Here is a 6,872-nt window from a genome sequence, read left to right on the forward strand (position 1 = left end):
TTGTCTCTTCTGCCAGAAACAGCCTTTCTCCCTGTTTCTAAATTTGATCTATGTCGATCGGTCTGCCTCTCTCTGATGGCTGTCCAAAGCTGTTTTCTCCTCCTCTTCTTTACTGGGATTAATTAGTTTTGCTGTTACTGGTTCTAACTCATATACTACAATATTCATTAAGCTGGCCCCTTTATATCCTATATCACACCAAGACATTGTGTTTTTGTTTTTTTTTTTTTTTTCAGAAATTAAGAAAAATATTGCTTATATTTGAGGAAAAAAAAAAAAACAACCTAAAACATATAATCCATTCATAAATCCAAAATGTTATAAATTTCCCAAAGATCCCACGGCAGTTAAAATCAGCTTCCACCTCACGTAGGGTTGGATGTCCCCCAAGATCCCACCTCATCCTTTTGGGAGTTGCCGTATGCCAAACGGCAACATCCCTCCCTTTTCAATGATTAATACTATTATGTGGTATCATTTTTACTATTTAATTTTTTGCTTATTAATTAAGTAAATTATTATTAGTATATATATATATATTTTTAAAAGTGTTTAAAAATATGAATAAAAAAATTTAAAATAAAAAATATGCCTAAGGGCACGCCCAACAGTCATTGTTGGATGACACCCTAGCAGCATTCTTTCTTAATTTTGTTAGAACCTTGAATTTGATCAAGAGTTTTTTAAACTATTGGTTTTATTTTATTTTGTAATAAAAAAATCAGCTTTTTTTGTGTTTTAAATTTGAGTAAAGCTACTCTCACCGCTCCCAGTCCCGCTATATTTTTTTTAAATTTTTTTAATTTTTTTTATTTAATGATTAAGTAAGTGTTTTTTAATAATATTATAATTTTTTTATTTTTTTAAAAAATATTTTACAGTGTTAAAAAAATACATGTATAAAAAAGTAAAATAAAAAAAAACACAATATTTTACACTATCGGTGGCTCCCAGCGGGACTGGGAGCCACCCTTTAAATTTTTATTTTTATTTTTTGTTTTCTTAAATTTTAAGTCATGAGTTTTTAATTTTAATCTTTTTCCATATATTTTTTTCTAGTTTTAGTTTCTAATTTCTCAGATTTAAATGAGTCTTTTACAGTTATAATTGGCTGTGACACTGTCTATTTAAGTTATTCTCTATCAGTAAATGAATCAATACATCTAGGGCATTTTGTTTCCCTTAAAATTTGATACGTTAAATCTAGTACTTAATAGCTAGGAGATGTTTACTTTGTTTTTTGTTTTTTTTTTTTTTTTTTTTTTTTTTTTTTCCGATTGGCATAGAATATTTATGATAATGCTTGGTGTGACGTAGTGTCTATGGATGCCTATAATTTATTATCGGCAATCCTTTGCAGTATGACTAGAGGATTGTTCATGATGGATAGAGAAAACACCTATTCCATAACGTTAAGGTGATAATGTGCTATTAGCACGGGTCGAGAATGAAACATCCTTGTTCTAATAGCATAGAAGAGAGTCAATCTCTAACCATGTCCAGATTCGTTGAGAAAGTAGAAAAGGAGGGGCACATAGTGATTTATTAGTTGAGTTGCAATAGTTACTATAAGAGCTAGGTGACTTGATGTTGGAGGTTCTTCCTCTTGGGTTGCCACCCTTGAAATATATTAACACTAAATAGCCTTTGTGCCAAAATCCAATTTGCCTAGCAGGCCTCTTATCAGCTTATCCAAAAGAATGTGATGAGTTGCATGTGTACTGGGTGATGGAATTATTTGAAAGAGGATACTTTTGCGAGAGCATGAGCTTCTATGTAGGGCTTGTTCTCTTAGCTATGTGGAAGGATGGATGTTGGTGCATGTGCCTAGAAAACAAAGCCATTAATCCAATTACAATGAAGTACATATTCTCAATTCTCCCTTGGATGACATGTTAGATCAATTGTTAAAATCTAAGGTATTTTCCAAAATTGACCTTAGAAGTGAGTATCACCAGATCAAATTAAGGTTTGTAGCAGCAAAACGTGGCATAATCTATATGAGACTAATGCATGAGATGTTGCGGCCTTTCATGGGGAAGTTTGTTGTTGTATACTTTGACGTATAATGTTTCACTGAAGGCTTACCAAGAGCACCTTTGAGCAATTTCTGATATGCTTTAAGAGTGTTTACTTGTTAACCAAAAGAAGCATGCCTTTTCATACTACCGTTGTTATATAGTTCTCTTAGTTTACTGTGGGTATTGATGGAGTTCATGCATAAATTCAAAAGCAATTGTAATTTTTGAGCGGCCAATGCACAAAAGTTTGCATGGTGTGGCGCCCCCAGCCCTCGGTTGTGGTTTAGCGAGGAACCACGATACTCAAGATGCAAGCACAACCGGCTACATCCCTTATATAACGTAGGAACTTGTGTGCTCGTATGCAAAGGACATGTGCGTACAAAAGTAGCAGTAGAAAGTAAAATGTATTAGTCGGAAACTAATAACAATAGTAATAGAGGTTTATGGATTACTTGCCCGTCAAGAACAATATCCACAAGTCACTACCACATCATCATCAAAATAACACATACTAATGTTCATTCATTGTCCTCAAATAATATTACACCATAATTGTCCGTTGCCCAAATACAAATAAACATCCAAAATTTATAAGAGATTATAATCTTAACAGGAACGAGCTCTTGTACTATTCCTCATGCTGCACTAGTTCTTCTTACTTGAAGTAACCCTCCTGAGTTACATATGCATTAAAATCTATGCTTTCGATGGGTGAAACTTTAGTGGTACTACCATAGTGAGATTTCAATGAAACTTCAGTAAGTTAAAACCCATATCATAGTAAAACCTCAATGAAACCTCACTATTAATGTAATAAATGGTGATGAATATGAATGCATAAATTTTATGTAAATAAAAGCTTAAATCACACACATATCATAAATATACCGAGGAACCAATCCTCGAATTAAAACAACATAATCATGAATCGTCATAAACGTTATCGAGTACTCATTGTCCAAATCATCTCATAAGATATCATACCATTTTCTAGACCCCAAGTCAAAATCATCACGTGAAATCTCTTAATCGACCACACCCATTTATTAATGTATGTCACTACGGCTCCCCTTAATTGGCCGCACACATATCCTGGCTCCCTTTGCCACACCTTGGGTAACGACCATGCAAATGACTTTGTAACAAGCGATGCTTAGTTTTGCGCTCGAGGCAGTTGTGACCAAGCATCCTTTAGCATCTGCCAGCAAAGAGGCAACAACATCGACCCAAAAGCGTTACCATCCCGCCAAATCCCGTTGTCACCTGATGACAACCCAATGGACGTATTCAACTTTTAAGCATTCCCAAGTAACTAGAGAAACTCCACCAAGATAATGCACCATCCTGAGTTGGGGTTCATGATACACAGACATGTCCATAACTCCTCTTGAAATCGATAAATTAAGTACTTTGAAAAGACATCATCAAAGTAATCAATAATTCGTAATAAGAAAACATGTACTCTCATGAGAGAAAAAGATTGAGAAGTAGAAGATGGTCACCTTGGACATAATTGTAGATATTTACCCCACATTACTAGCATTGTCATAAGAAGAACCTACCTAAGTAGTGAACTAACAATTAGCATGGCGCTGAAGTTGTTGGCCTCCTTATCGATGAAGACTTCAAGCTCAACTTCCTCCTTTGTGAGGTTCAAAATAGAAGAGAGAGAGAGAGAGAGAATGTATCTGAATACTTGAAGATTTCATACATGAGATGGACTAACGACAAAATACCTCTTATACGTGCACTCTTGTTAAGCTAGATTGCGTGGTTGGACGCATGATCTTCAAATCTATATTCCTCTTTTTCCATGCATGCTCTAGTTGTGACGTCATTGTTGAAGTAAAACAATGATAAACTACTTGTTACTTTTTTAGCACTACTGTGCTATCTCTGGGAGTTCAAGTTCACGTACTATGTTGTTTGTTGCTTACTCTGAACTATTTCTGCACTACATGTTGCTTGCCTGACTGTCTTTATTTCCTTCAAACATTGCCTGCCTTACATTTCGTCTGCTCGCCTTTTACTCACTTGGTGTAGAATTCATCTCTTTTTCTTGCCTCGTTCATAGCTCGTCCAAAGTTACACTTGACTCACTCACTTCCATTCCCTCTCCTATGCCTTGGCACGCCATCTGATTGCTAGCTCGATATTATGACTCGGTCAATCCTTTTTTCTCATTTCCCCTCCTAGCACTCCGCTCTCTTTATGCTTAAGCATTGCCCTCCTACCTTCTTCCCGATTGCATTTTTCCGCTTGCAGGGAGTCTCTTCCTTCAATTAGGCAAGGTCTTACACATGGCATGCAAATCTTCTAGAACTTCATTACTCTAATTGCTTCTATAATGGAATGCCTCAAGGGACTGAACCTTCTAATGGTCAAAAGTCGTAAAGACCAATTTTCAACAAGTGAAGTAGAAGATGGTAGAAACACCAATTTTGATCGTATCAAATTGTGAGAGGATTTTTTAGGTAGACTACAATGCCACTTGAGTAGACATTAGCAGTTGAGTAGGCATTAACATTGTTGTAAGTTAGGAGGGGCATTTGACTGTGTTTCTAGTGAAAAAGCTATATGGCTCTAAGAATAATTATTCTACCAACAATCTAGACTTTTATGCCATTTTATAGTCACTAAAGCATTGGCATCGTCATCTGGTTCATCAAAAAATCATTATCATTACAAACTACAGGGCTTTTAAGTACCAAACGACCAATAGAAGCTCACTTGGACACATGGCAATGGGTCATTATTTGTATGAGTTTACTTCCTCATTAAGGGACCACTCATGGTGTTTGAATTAGGTTGCAAATGCTTTGATTAGGTATTTTTCCCTTCTGACCATCATATGTGCCAAATTTGTGGGTTTTGATAGCTCTCATGAGGTTTATACAGATCATGATCCTTTATTCTAGAAGATATTTTTGCAAGTATTTAGATGTAAATAGAGTGATTATACTTTTGTTAATAGTTATAATTTGTTTTGTTGAGAATTTGAGATCGAGGATCGAAGATCAAAGGGAACGTGAGCTTTGTTTTAATTGTGATGAATGGTTTATTTTAGGCCACAAGTTTGCAAAACTATTTTTGTTGGAAGTTCCTTACTCTGGAGGAGAAAAAAAATCGGACTAGAGTTACTTGGAAGAATGTAGATGAGCTGCAAAAGAGATTTTCAGAGTTTGCCCTTGATGACAAGGGCCATGATAAGGGGAGGATGTTAAAGGTCTATTTGTAAAGTCCATGAAGGACTCCTAAGCAACACTAACGGGGGGGTAGTAGCTTGAAGAGGCTGTCATTATAGGAGTTTCTATTGATTTGTCATTTCTAGAGTTTTTTAGTCTATTTTGATAGCATGAACTACAGGATACTAGTGCCTCACACTCACGAATTTCCTTCTATGGAAAACACAAAAGCTTAATATGCTGGAGAGCTATGATCTCCAGGGCTTTGTGATTGGTGAAATCCAACCACCACCTTCATCCATTGATGGTGACAATTTTGGGCTGTTCCAAAGTCTGCATTTGTTCAATGACGTAAGACTGATTGGCTTGTTTAAAGGCTAGATCACTACCACTCTTTCAGAAGAAGTTATTGGCATTGTTGTTGGCCTCAACACTGCAGTTGAAGTTTGGCATGCTCTATTGCACTCATTTTCTTGTGACTCCTCCGATCGCAGCCTTGCTCTCAAGCAACAGCAAACCTCCATTTCCCAGTGTACTGATTCTTTATCAATCTACCTACAACATTTCAAGTCCATCTGCGATGATCTTTCTGCTATTGGGAAGCCCATCTTAGATTACAAAAAATCATGGTGGTTCCTCAATTGTCTCGACAAGGACTACCAAGTCTTTACAACCACAATGGTGTGTCATCCCATGCTCTCCTACTCGGATCATGTAACTCTCTTGGAAAGCTATACCGAACATAACAAGCTAGATATCCCTCCTCCCCAGATGGCTTACTACACTTAAAAAATTTCAAACATAAAAGGACTGCCCACTCCTTTACCTCAAAGGACGTGGCTTTCACCAAGGTCACTCCTCCAACTCAAAACCCACCTAGGCAAATCCTAGCACTCAGTCCTCTATCTCCACTGCAAAGTCAACCAAGGATGATCTGCCCATCTGTCAAATCTGCCACATGCGCAACCATACTACTCTCAAGTGCTTCAATCGCTTTAATCACGCATTCCTAGCTGATAGTATTCCACAAGCTCTTGTTGCAATGAAACTTGCTGACTCCCAAGACTCGGATTGGTTTCCTTATACTGTAGCCACTGATCACGTTACAAACAATTCAGGTAATCTCTATGATCTTCAACCTTACAATGGCTCTGATGGTCTTATGGTTGGTAATGGCGTCACTCTACCTATCACCCACACTGTCAAAGCATCAATTGGTTCCAATCTTCAACTTAATGATGTTCTTGTTGTCCCTAATATCACCAAGGATTTATTATCTGTTAGCAAACTGACTATGAATTACCCACTCACTATTGAATTTAATGGTGATATTTTTGTGATCAAGGACAAAGCGACTCAGAACATCCTAGCGAAGGGGCGTAGGCGTGTCCGCCTATATGCCTTCGAAGGTGATCCATCTGCTTGTTTCTCCTCCCGCTTTCAGAAGACTGATTCTCAATCCTGGCATTCATGTCATGGGCACCCTCATCAACATATCTTGAATTTTTTGCATTCCAACAAACATATTTCCTCTTTGCACTCTATTGGTTCTTCAGTTTGTATTAGTTGTCAATTAGGAAAATCATGTAGACTACCGTTTTTGACTAGAGACAATAAAATAAAATCTCATTTTCACAAGATTCATTGTGATGTGTGGGGACTA

Source organism: Juglans microcarpa x Juglans regia, chromosome 1S (genome assembly GCF_004785595.1).
Source record: "Juglans microcarpa x Juglans regia isolate MS1-56 chromosome 1S, Jm3101_v1.0, whole genome shotgun sequence".
Lineage (NCBI taxonomy): Eukaryota > Viridiplantae > Streptophyta > Magnoliopsida > Fagales > Juglandaceae > Juglans > Juglans microcarpa x Juglans regia.